The sequence below is a fragment of the Coenobita brevimanus genome, chromosome 34, assembly GCF_032717465.1.
Source record: "Coenobita brevimanus isolate Jiangsu-jjx chromosome 34, ASM3271746v2, whole genome shotgun sequence".
NCBI classification, from domain to species: Eukaryota; Metazoa; Arthropoda; class Malacostraca; order Decapoda; family Coenobitidae; genus Coenobita; species Coenobita brevimanus.
Genome location: NC_136987.1, coordinates 16,890,158 through 16,903,845, shown reverse-complemented (window position 1 = coordinate 16,903,845; position 13,688 = coordinate 16,890,158).

Here is a 13,688-nt window from a genome sequence, read left to right as displayed (position 1 = left end):
CTCAGGTTCGTTGGATGAAATACTCGTCTAGGAGAGGCAAATGACAAGGCCTTAGCATCATTCTTTTTAAGAAAACTTTTGACAGAATGACAACCTGAGAGCAGAATGTGAAGCACTTTTTAAAATAAAAATATACAATTTCGTGTGTGCAGATGGACAGATTTGAGAGGTAAAACCAACACTGGGAGGGTCAGACTGGTGTGTGAATAACAGCGTCCACCTTCAGTGAACTTACTGTTGATAGATCTGCTACTCTTATATTTTCTTAATCATATTCCTTAATCTTAATTACCCTATCTCAGGATGATGATGATGATGTAGATGATGATGATGATGATGATGATATTGTGGATGCTACCAGCCCTACTAGCTGTAAAAAATGGGTTAAAATGATGCAAGTTTGGACCTAGGCAGTCTAGGCACACTGTATGTGATGTCAGCAGGTCTACAAAGTGTGTTAATTTCTGTACGTGGCTCATTTTAAAAATTTACTTTAATGCATTTTGTTTCTTGTTTCTTCATTTTTCACTGTCTGTTTTGTAATTTGGATGATGAAGGTAACTACTATACCAAGGCGGCAGAAATAACACACCTAGGGAGGAAGAATGATAACGTGGTTAAAGTGTGTTTTTTGTCAGGTCAGACACTGCTCTGCTACTGGTACCATGTATTCCAGTACTACCTGTTCCATGGTCGGATCATCAGCGAGTAAACCGGCACCCCCGCTGGTCTAGGCCAGTGAGGAGGGTGATTAGACACCATGCAGGATGAATAACAAGACCTGTCAAAGGGTGGATGAGCAATTTATGCCAATGGTCATCAATAGTCACGGCGCACGACTCTGAGGTTGTCATAATCGTATCCTGGCAACCTACCAATCAAAAGTGCGTCTGATTTCATATCATGTTATACACGAATCATATTATTATGCACGAATATATTATACACGAATATTATTATACACGAATATGTTATACACGAATCACTTGTGTCTCATATTATACATGAAATCAGATGCACTTTTGAATGGTAGGTTGCCAGGGCACGAGAGTAACAACCTCAGAGTCACGCACTGCAACTATAGTATGGTAGGTGGAGCTCGTTAGCCTTGGTTGGCAATACACCTAGGCAATGGAAAACTCTGAGGCAAAACCTGGATAACCATAGTCAGGGATTCCATGCTGCTGACCATAGGCTAGTGGTGATCCACTCCTGACTTGGGAGGTTGGGTGGGGTTTGCGTCCCTACCCTGTAAGAAAAAACAACCTTTCACAAAACAGAAGGATGATAGATAGAGGTCTGAGCATGATGCCTGACCCTGTCCCAGTTTTGCTGGGGGGCTCCTCCCTCATGTGTTGGGCTGGCAGGGCATTTTGGGCAGTGTCAAACTAGCACCCATCATGATGGTTGCTTAAAAGACCCCAGTAACCAGATGATTGGGGGGGGGGACCCCCTAGACTAGACCCTGCTTTTCATTCGAATTGTGGTGGTGCTGAGGACATGCGAGCTTGAGGCTTCAGGTGCAGGTTTAACCTCCGGCAGGCAATGCATTTGGCGGCCTGGAATATTCTAAGCCTTTCAAAGGTTGATCGACTGCCTTTATTGTGATAAGAGTTACGGCAATTGGGGGTTGGCATAGCTGCACACTCTGAAGTGAGGTGACCCAGGCATGGTGAGATTAGCAGCGATGGTTACATATACCATTGGTCTGGCTGCGACAATGGTGCACATCTTAGGGGTGTCACTGTGGCAATTGCTGCTCACTTTGTCTCTTGTGTCGAAACTCTGTTTGATGACCATGTAATGATGGTGAGAATGGAGCACTCCTTGGTCTTCATCTCTCTTACTGAATGTACACTCGAAGATGAGTGATCTTGAAGAGAAAGAGCTATTGGACACCAAACTTGACTCTGTTTTAGAACAGTACCCCTTGCAGGATACACTCCTGGTCTCGGGCGATGTTAATGCAGTTTTTGGCACTGGCAGGGAGGGCTTCAAGGATTGTGTAGGTCCCCATAGTTCTGGAACCAGGAATTTCAATAGGTCTTACCTTCTGGATTTCGCAAAATCCCGTAAGTTTAGAATTGCTGGAACCCGGTTCCAGTGGCCAAATGCTGGACTTGGTTTCCTGATACAAGAGGGGTTGCCAAGGAGATTGATCACATTCTTGTTAGTACTCACCAGAGGATCCTTCAGAACTGCAGAGTTTTCTGGAGTACAGCGTTCCTTCCTACTGATCACAGACTTGTTGTTGCTACTCTAAGGCTACAAATCAAAATTAAGAGATTCTCAACATGCCACCAAAAAAGGTTCCATCTTGAGATACTGAGGGATGAGGAGTGGGCATATAAGTATGAAATGGCAGTCTCAAATCGGTTTGAAGTATTCAGCACTGTTGAGGATTCAGCTGAATGACGGAATGCCTTTAAGCATGCAGCTGATGAGAGTATTGGAGACCGCCCGAGATAAAGGAGGGGAATCATCTCACAGGGGACACTGACCGCAATCAAGGAGAGTTGTGCTGTCAGATGGACTGGGGATCCGGAACAGCACAGACTTCTGCCTTGACAGGCACGAGTTTCACTGAGAAGGGACAAGGAAATGTATGTCAGAAAAATTGCTGAGGAGGTGGAAGGCCATTTTCCTGTAAATTATGATTGACCCACCTAGTGAACCATGAAATAGCTCCACTCCACACTCACCTTTCAGGTTAACTCTATTTGGACAGCAGATGGACAGCTCATGTCGAGGGCAAGTGACAATGGAGCTCGTTGGACTGAGTACATTGAGCAGTTGTACACGGCTGAACCTCCCAGTGGAGAGCTTCTGTTGGCTAGTGCACAGCAACTGACTGCTGTCCCACCAATTGACGAAGCCATGGCTTCTCTAGATGAAATCAAGAAGGCAGTGGCTAGGTTGAAAAGTCATAGAGCAGTTAGTGTTTGTGACCTGCCAGCAGACCTGATCAAAGCTGGGGGTGAAGCCATGATTAGGGGGTTACATGCAGTCATAAAAGCTGTTTGGCAGACTGGTGTCATTCCTCATGACTAGAAAATGGGTTTGGTCACCCATGTCTGGAAAAGAAAAGGAGGCCAGCGTGATTGTACTAACATCCTTGCTATTACAGGACTCATTGTGCCAGACAAAGTTCTTGCTCACATTCTCCTGATGCGTATCTGGGATCATTTGCTAAAGTTTCAGAGGCCTGAGCGATCCGGATCAACGACCAAGAAGTCTACTGTTGATCAACAAGGTCTGCTAGCAGCCTAAGTGGATCTCAAGAAGGCATTTGGCTCAGTAAATTGGAAGGTACTATAGGAACTCCTGCTGCTCAGTGGAATCCGATCCGGCTGACTGCAGACTTGTACTCAGACACTAAGAATGCTGTCAAGTGTGTGTATGTGGGGGAGGGGGGACATCCTACTTCATCACATGAAGTTCTGGCATAAGACAGGGATGCGTCCTTGCCCCCACACCTTTCAACACATGAATGGATTGGGTACTGGACCCAGCTGTGAGTTGAAGTCACTATGAGGTATCAATTGGCAATCTGAGGTTTACCAAAAATTACTTTGCTCATGATGCAGTTATCCTATGGTCGTACCATTCTAAAGTGGCGGTTTGGGTGGGGCACGAACCTCTGTACAGTGTTGCCACGTTTTCCATACTCTCTCTCTCTCTCTCTCTCTCTCTCTCTCTCTCTCTCCTGGGGGGATATGCATCACCCTAGGGAATTTTGTTTCTTTTATGTCTTATAAACTTGTGCTTTCATTTCTTTATTTTGTTTTTTATTATATTGTTTTAAATATGACGCCAGATGACCTCGGTGTTACGGCGCCTTTTCATTCAATCATTCTCGCCCTCCTTCCTCCCCTCCCTTCATCTTTCCCTCAGTTTGATAATGCACTCAACACTGCCCCTTGCCTGCCTTCTCTCTCTCTCTCTCTCTCTCTCTCTCTCTCTCTCTCTCTCTCCTTGGGGAGATGTGCTTCACCCTTGGGAATTTTGTTTCTTTTATGAGTGACTTATAAACTTGTGCTTTCATTTCTTTATATTGTTTTTATTATATCTAATTATATTTAAAAATATTATTGTTTTACATATGGCGCCAAATGACCTCACTATTGTGGCGACATGATTTGTTTTCATTCAATCACTCTCTCCCTCCTTCCTTCCCTCCCTTCCTTCATCTCTCACTAAGCTGCACTCAACACTGACCCTTGTCTGCCTCCCCCCCCCCCTCTCTCTCTCGTCTGTGGTATTTTAGGATATATTTTGGTTATTTTCTTTTACGTTATAATGTACATATTGTAAATTTGACTATATCCACACCACCCAGGAGGTTAAAGTCTTGGCACGTTTTTTTAAAGAGGTGTCCCCAAACAGGCCTATTCCTCTATCCCTCACAGATGACCAGGTCGGACTGGGTGTGTGTGTGTTGCCGCTCACGAGGGTTTAATGTATATTTTTTTTTCACTAAGAAACTGGCATATTTTTGCTTATATTCCTGCACATTATCTTATAATCATAATTGTGACATTATTACCAACCCCAGAAATACGGTAACAGCCAATAAAAGTGACTACTTTTTTTTAAGCAACACTGTAAAATAATTATGCCACGTTTCTGTATTGCCGTATAAATATTTCACGCATAATCAGTTTACTGTTCTTTCATATATTATAATACACACGTTACCATTATATTCTTATGTGTTTATCTTATTGTGATGCCCATTACATATATCAGAGCCGTTCACATAGCGGGTATGGAACACGTGGCAACACTGTACAGAGGTTCGTGCCCCACCCAAACCGCCACTTAAGATTGGTACCACCATAGCAGAGTCGCTGGAGACACTACTGATTGCTTTTGAGGAAATTCATGAGAGTGCAAGGCATTGGGACTAAAGGTTTTTGGGCCAAGACTATGGTCCAGGCATTTGGTGTCTTGCTGAATGAAGTATTTCAGTCTGTCCAGGCAAGTGGTGAGGATATGCAAGTCTTGGAAAGATTCACATATCTTGGTAGTATGGTCCATAGCAACGTAAATCAAACAATGAGATCTCTTGTCGCATTGGTCTGGCCTATGGAGTAACATATTCACTTTTTTCGGCTAGTTGGTGCTGTCATTATTTGTGTAGAAGGACGAAAGGTCGCATCTTCAAGGCGCTGCTGTTCCCTGTCTTGTTTTATGACTGTGAGACATGAACACTAAACAGTGACTTAAAGTGGAGAATTTACTCCATTGGTACAAAGTGTCTTTGCAGTATCATGGGATATCATTGGTCTGGGCGTGTAACGATCGACCACTCCGTGAGACTGAATCGAGGCCTGTTCCCCACATAATACGTCAATGCCAACCCCAGCTAGATTGCCACGTGGCTTGCTTTCCTGAGGCTAATCCTGCACACAGGAACGAGTTAACCGAGGGTGGAGGAAGCCAAGCAGACATTCACGAAACTCATCGCTGGAACAGGTCGATCACTTCTGTCAGGAGATACCTAGAGGGGGAAGAGTCGCTGCCTGGAGGGTTGCACAAAGGGACCCGCGTGGATGGAGTTTGAGCATCAGAGAGGCTATGCGCCCCGCGGCATTTGCCCCTTCTTGATTGATTAATTGAGTGAGTGTGTATTTTACTTCACTCGCAGATTACGCAACAAACTATATATTTGATATCTGAAACAACAACAACGCAACGGAAGGGATTGCCATTCATTTAACTCATGCACAGTCGTGAAGCATTTGTCATTTTATTCAGGCTACCACATGGTTTTACTGAAGTTAGGAAGGACCCAATTAGAGAAGAGGGTTAATGAAGGCTATAGTATCCATTTGAAACTACCTCCTTAGCTGAGTGGAATCGTGTGATGTTAACAAGAAGATAACAAAAGAGGCGGCATTTTTTTAAAGGGTCATTACTTGTATAAAACTGTAAATTTATGAACACGTTTAATATTAGTCTACCATCTTCGCCTCTGTTACTAAAGGACTTAGGCTATAGGCCTATTGTATTTAGAGGCTGCTACCATCCAGTTTATTACGACTGCATCTTATTTCATTCGTACTACTTTAACATCAGTCAAGAGGGAGTGGAGAATATTTCGAACTAAAAAGTTATGATATTGTGTTGGTTCCTTTTTCCAGTACCAGAACTCTTCCTTAGGTCAAACTGTTCGGCAGTAACAAAAATATAACATGAAAACAAGTCATCTTAATAACGAGGTCAGTCAAACTGTCATACCAACTGTCTTCTCCATTATTTCCGGATCGTATCTTATCCATCTCATAGTTGGGAAATAAGGCTTGGATGATGATATACGTATAAAGAAAGGACTGAGGGAGCTGCACTTGTTCCCAGATCATAGCCTTTCTGCTGTTTACCAACCAACTCACCACAGGTCATCCATGGATCACACAACCTTCCCTCAGAGTATTTTCGTTCCCGCATAAACCCATACAATACGATGTCGTCTTTATCATCCCCTCTACTTGTAGATAATTTTGTTCAACTTCGAAGAGACATTGCTGACTGGAGCTGTTAGCTATGGCCTAATTAACCGCTATCCCGGAGAGGAGGATGGTGGATTACAGAAGGAAAACTAAAGACTGCAGACAACCTAGCTCACTTTCAGATGAGCCTGACGCGCCACCACTAACAGCAGCAACAGTAGCAGCAACTATTGCAGGATGTTTTACAAAGCTGAGCAAAACTGCGCAAGGGTTGCAAGAAGAACGTGCTGAGGAGGTTAATACAGCAGATGTTGATTTAATAGTCAACTTTCTGTTTATCACCCCATCTAAAGCCGGACATCTACGTACATTCAGCCTTCGCTCAGTGTGTTTCTATTCCCACTCTGGCCCATTCATGACGATAGCGTCCAACGTACAAGGTGGTTCATAATACTCAGTATCTCATTTCTCACGTATTGTGGGGGACGGCAAAGTCACCGTTGCCAGTGTCTACAATGCATCATTTTCTGTATCCCATGACTCTTTTCATGCTTTACAGTGGCTGTTTCTTACGTTCAGTGATTGCATGATAGATGAGTAGCTTCCCCCAAACGGCCAAAATATCAGCACTTTTCATACAGGCGGATTAAATCGTCACTGCAACAAACGAGAATTGAGATGTGTGGTACATAATGAACCACCCTGTGTGTTATTTTTGCTGCCTCCAGAAAGTTTTATTCAGTTTATCCCCTTGAATTCAGTAATGTACGTTTTTCCGTTTTATTCATTCTCCATCTTAATAATTATATTAAACTTAGGGAGGACTTCCTGCTGTGAAGATGATGGGAACTTACAGCTTACCCCTTAAATTCGAAAAAAATGTCTTAAGCTGAATGAAATCGTCTGTAGATAAAAATAATAGCCATCAGAAACATCCTTGAGGTGAAGGAGTTAGGATAGATTTCTTGTTGCCAAAGGGGTTAGTGGAATTTCGCTATAATCCATTTACTGCTAAACTTCCTTTTCTTATTTTAATCTAAGTAACACCGTTTGCTGGTAATATGGGCAGTGTATTAAAAGACGCAGTGGTAATGAAGCCCATTAATTACCGATTTTGTCAAGATAAGGGCGAATCCTAACAATGTCTGCCTCAAACAACATGTAATAAATGTTGGCAGCCTGATGACATTTCATTTTACACATTTCCTAACAACATCATATGAATTTCTTCAGCTAACGGGAGACACTACGAACTGGAGGGGTTTAATAAAGAATGTATTAATTAGGGTTCCCATAACCAGTTTAAAATCATGGCCAAGACATTAACATCCTATGACAAACTGCAACGGTAGTAAAGAGGTGCAGAGAATTAAGCCAGTCTGGTTCAGTTCAGGGATGGAGCCAAGATTCTGAAGGCTTGGAAGATTGTGTGAACTCCTCAGTTGGACATGCTTTGATACTTGATTTGCTTAAATGCTCTCTCTCTCTCTCTCTCTCTCTCTCTCTCTCTCTCTCTCTCTCTCTCTCTCTCTCTCTCTCTCTCTCTCTCTCTCTCACGGAATTCTGTTAAAACTATAGTTCACTCACAAGGACAACTAATCTGAGTTTGCAACACTAGTTCACACTCATGAAGAGCTTCACTGCATCGAATTATTGTTGCACACACCAGATACATGGAGAGGATATTTAAACGTGACCACAACGTTTGCATTTGAAGTGATGCTTCAAAGACGTTGTATGTTATATGAATGAAGTTGAAGTGTTATACGAACAATAATCTAGTTAATATTCACCTTTGCAAGGTACAGCCTCCCCCAAAAGTATTGGCACTTTTGGGTACGATGGTTGTGAAAACGAGCAACATTCGCTGACACATATGAGTCTATAAAGGTGGTTCCTCAAAACATATACCAGCCAGTAAGTGAATATTGCAGTTTTGAGTTCTAATAATTACCAAAGACAATATTTGCACTTATATTTACAGGACGCTCCATATATCATAATGCCTCAAACAAGTTTCAGAATGATATGTGCCGGAAGAGTGCCGAAGAGTTTTTGTGCGGTTGTACATTCCTCCCGTACTACCTTATCAACTTTGCAGAGAGAAACTTCGTTCAGTACTTTATAAGTTATCAAAATTTCAAATATTTCAACAAAAGAAATCTGGCCTATCGAATGTAAATAATCGCAGAGCTGAGACATTGCTCAAGGCTATAAGCCCGTCTGTAAACGTGGAACTTTAGTACAGTTGTCATTTGCAGTTTTATGAAACCATGCAGGGGGATATTCCTAGATTTGGAAATTCGCAACCTAGAGCGAAAATTTGATGATATAGAAGGTCGTTAAAGAAAGACGACTTCGCTTTTCACATTGTTTTTCTCTATTTAACAAAAATATCTTTGGATATTATTAGAGTAATGAAATACGTTTCACAATAGCAAATCTTTTCTATCGTAATTTACACTTTAATTAAGTGGTCATTCCAAATTGTGGAGAGAGAGAGAGAGAGAGAGAGAGAGAGAGAGAGAGAGAGAGAGAGAGCGTGGCTGCTTCAAGCAGGTATTAATTTTCCACAAATTCAGAATTCACCGGGAAATGTTGTGAATCCTGCCGCTTGGTGCTGGGTTATGCAGTGCCATTCTTTCCATTAGCCTCTGCTGGGGTTATTTCTGAATAATTCATTACCGCCTCCACCGTCCATACAGATGAGGCGGGAGGGAAAGTGGAAAGAATGTACCCGAGAAGAAAGGCACTGGGGGCCCGGGGATGGTGGACGGCATTAAGGTGTGAGGCAAAGGGAATAAAAGCACGTGATGGTACAGTCACTCATAAAAGAAGTGGTACCTCACCAGCTGGAACCTTGGTGCTTCGTATGGTAACACTATCGTCTTGATTAAGGTGGTGATCTGAACTCTTATGTCTGAGTGTACCACACTTTCTTATGTTTTCGTTTCTCGGTCGACTAATGTAGCATTGGCAATTGTGAAAATACTCCTGATTTGGATTTGGTTATTAATATAATGATAGTATCACATTGGAAGCAGTGAAATCTTCTTCCGGACAAAGATAACCGAAAAAAAAAAAATGCATTTTAACTTTTTTTCACACTGAATCGTACCGACCATGCATTTCCTTATGAATCCCTCATTCTCTTAACGAAAGTCGTAAACTTATCCCACCAATAATATCATTTCATTCTGTAATCTGCGACTGTAAGTATCATAATTCATTGTGACACTGACAACTGGGAGCTGCTATGCCAGAACATAGCCCGGAATATCAATAAAATTTGTATTGACCTGCATCCTAATATCTTCAGCTAATCAAAAAAAAAAAAAAATCACTAGAGGTTGCGATCATGTCGAAGCAGCATGCATCATGACGGTCATTTTTAGGCAAGTTGCGTAAGTATATGTAGTAATGACTCCCTATTGACATAATCATGCTATGATTTGTTCTGGAAAGATTTATAAATAAAACTGTGTTCTGGATGACCATGGTTTATGCATCTGTATTCGACTGACTGATCTCATATTGCATGAACAGAATAAACGCAAAACAAATGTTAATACGCTAATTTACTAATCATACCAAGGATAAAAAATAATACACCTAGTAGGTTAAGAGTGTTTGCTCATTTCACTGACAGCACTATACTCACCTCCTGGCTCATTACCTTTCATGACATTTTTTTAATTACCGTGACGTTATTTGGTTTCATCATACGTTTATGACGATGTATTTAAAATTACTCTTGTGATCTTATGGGCTAAATCAGAGTTTAAATATACATTACTGTCATGATTTTTTGTGATACTCACGTCTCTTAGCTTCTGTTCTTTCAAATATCGATTTCGGTACACTGTAAGTGCCATACTGATTATGCAATACAACAAGAATTATATAAGTGAATTGAATTTAACCATCACAGTTCGACATGTTATTGCTATTAACCTTGTTTTCACTCTACCCAATATCCATTTCAGCTCCAGCAATACACAGATTATGTTCTTCCCCACAAATATGTCTCATATGGGTTTTACAGTATTCTTTTTTTTTATGTGAGGAAGAAGGAACCAAAGCTAGGAGCCCAAAAAACAGTCCCTTCCAAGAAAAAAACAAAAACAATACAAACCAGAGGCAACTTCAAGATCCATTCATTTCGAGATGTCTGGACACATTGCATTTGAAAGACTGGAGATCATAGGAAGTAGGAAATACAGACAGAGGGAGACAGTTCCAGAGTTGACCTGTTGCATAAATGAAGGACTGGGAGTAACGGTTAACTCTTGCATTAGAGAGCTTGACAGAAAAGGGATGAGAGTTTGTTGCTAGACGGTTGCTATGCTCCCGTCATAGAGGTGGAGGGATGCAAGCAGACAGTTCAGAGGAGCAGTGACCATGGAAGTAGCAATAGAAAAGAGATAAAGAGGCAACAGTTCGGTGAAGAGACAAAAGTTGACGGGAACCAGTAAGAGGAAGAGAGTTAATGAGACGAAAAGCCTTTGACTCCATCCTATTGAGAAAAGCTGTATGTGGGGAACCTCCCCACACATGAGAGTTGTACTCTATACAGGGGCGGATAAAACCTGTGTATAAAGTCAACAGCTGTGCAAGGGTAAAGAAGGTATGGAGTCGGCTTAGCACACCTAATCTCTTGGAAGCAGATTATACAAGAGATGTAATATGATCTTTCCAAGAAAAATCCCGAGTGAATGAAACCCCAGGCAAGTTCAAGATTGATGCAAGATTGGGCTGGATATTATTAAACATTAGTGGGTACTCCTGTGGAAGATTTTGTCGGGTTGATGGGTGTAAAAACTGAGTCTTTGTTGCATTAAAAACAACAAGACTGTTTTTACCCCAGTCAGAGATACGAGCCAAGTCAGACATTAGGTGTGCCATAGCCTCATCCCTTGCTTGTTGAAGTAACTGCTGAGATGGACGTTGCAGGAACCGAATGGAAAGGTGAAGGGTGGAATCATCAGTGTATAAGTGGATAGGGTTAGATGTACATCTTAGAAGATCATTAATGAATAAAAGGAAGAGAGTTGGTGATAGGACAGAGCCCTGAGGAGCACCACTGTTCATAGATACAGGAGAACGATGACCGTCTACAACAGCGGCTATAGAACGACTAGAAAGGAAACTGTAGATGAAGGCGCAGATAGAAGGATAGAAACCGTAAGAAGGCTGTTTGGAAATTAAAGATTAATGCCAGACTCTATCGAAAGCCTTTGAGATGTCAAGTGCAATGGCAAAGGTCTCGCCAAAGTCCCGAAAAGAGGATGACCAGGAGTCTGAAAAGTAGGTGAGAAAATCGCCAGTGGAGCATCCCTGACGGAACCCATAATGATGATCAGAAATACGGTCCTGATGGAAAGATGCTATAAAATTTATCCGTGAAGAATAGACTGGAAAACTTTTGAGACACAGGATGTTAGCAATTGAACGATAGTCAGAGGGTTGGGAATGGTCACCCTTTTCTGGGACTGGCTGAATGAAGGCAAACTTCCAGCAAGAAGGAAAGGTACAAGTCGATAGATAAAGGCAAAAGAATTTACCTAGGCAGGGTGCAAGCACAGAAGCAGTTCTTGAGGACAACAGGAGGGACTCCATCAGGCCCATATACCTTGTTAGTATTGAGGCCGGTGATGGCAGAAAATACATTAGCTGAAAAAATTTTAATGTCAACCATGAGAAAGTTAGAGGAGGGAAGTGTTGGAGGAACAGCACCATAATCGTCTAAGGTGGAATTGGAAGAGATAGTCTGAGCAAAAAGATCTTTATTAGTAGAAAAAATAGCTAAAGAGCCATCAAAGTAGGAAAGGGGAGGGAAGGATGATGAGGTAAAGATGTTAGAAAGGCTTTTGGCAAAGTGCCAGAGGAAGTGGGAAGAATTCGAGTTGAAGAGTTGACAGCATTTAGTACGGATGAAATTATTTTTTAGCAGAGCGAAGAACAGACTTAGCATGATTCCAGGCAGAAACATAAAAACGATGTTATTCAGGGGTGGGTTGGCTCTGGTAGCTTTTATTGGTCCTCTGCTTGTTTTGGACAGCATCAGAACAAGCGTGATTAAACCAAGGCTTGCTTGCGTTAGTCAAAGGATATGAGAAAGGAATGTATGCTTCCATGCCCGAAAGAATAATCTCCGTAATGCGTAAGGCACACTCAGATAGCTCCCGACCATGGAGACAATAATCATTCCATGGAAAATCAAATAAGTACTGCCTCAGGACCTCCCAGTCTTCAGCTCCAAAGTGCCACAGTCGACGTTTCTTTGGAGGGTCCACAGGCCGTACTGGAGCGATAGGACAGGTTAAGGTAATAAGGATGTGATCAGAGGAGCCCAATGGAGAGAAAAGATTAACAGTGTAAGCAGAAGGATTAGTTGTAAGGAAGAAGTCAAGTATGTCGGAGCTCTCTCCAAGGCGGTCAGGAATACGGGTAAGGTGCTATACAAGCTGCTCTAGGTCATGAACCCACCCCATCCCGACCACTTTTCCACCACTGACTCCCCCCAATCCCGACCATTATTGGAAAAAAAAAAATTTGGCTCAAACCTCAGCTTTTGGTGAGAATCATCGAAAATTCATAGAGAAATCGCTCATCTGAGGTTTAAAATAATCGATCCAGGTAGCAGTACCTCCTTACCTTACTGGGTTTTCTACCAGGCTGACACCAAAGAAAACGAGTTCTATGGGAGGGTAACTATTTCACACCACTCATAAACGGTATTTATTTATTTACTTGGTACGAATTTATATGTAGTACAAGAGTATATTGGTTTTCAAACAGTAATATAGGCATTATAAGCATTGTTTCACTCACTAACTCATCACCATACCTGACCTCTTTTTGCCACATTACTTGATCATCATTTCTGCTGTTTCTTCCTCTAATGCTATGTAAAGTTTGTCCTCCACATTGTCATCGATTGGAGAATCACTCTGGCCCTGAAATTCGTACTGTGGCATGACATGGCTTTACTGGCCAGGTCACTGATAACAGTTGAATTGCTGAGACAATGGCATGCAGGGGGGGGAGGAGGTCATGCTGGGTAAGGCATTGTCCCTGCCTGGCATCTTGTAGAGGAAGGTGTCCCGTGTATACATACCAAAAATCACTCGCAAAAATTGAAAATTGTGCAAATTAGGGACCTTGCAATTGATTCGCGTTTATGTACGTAGACGGGATTGGCAGTGACAAAACGTGTGGACATTAAGTCACGTC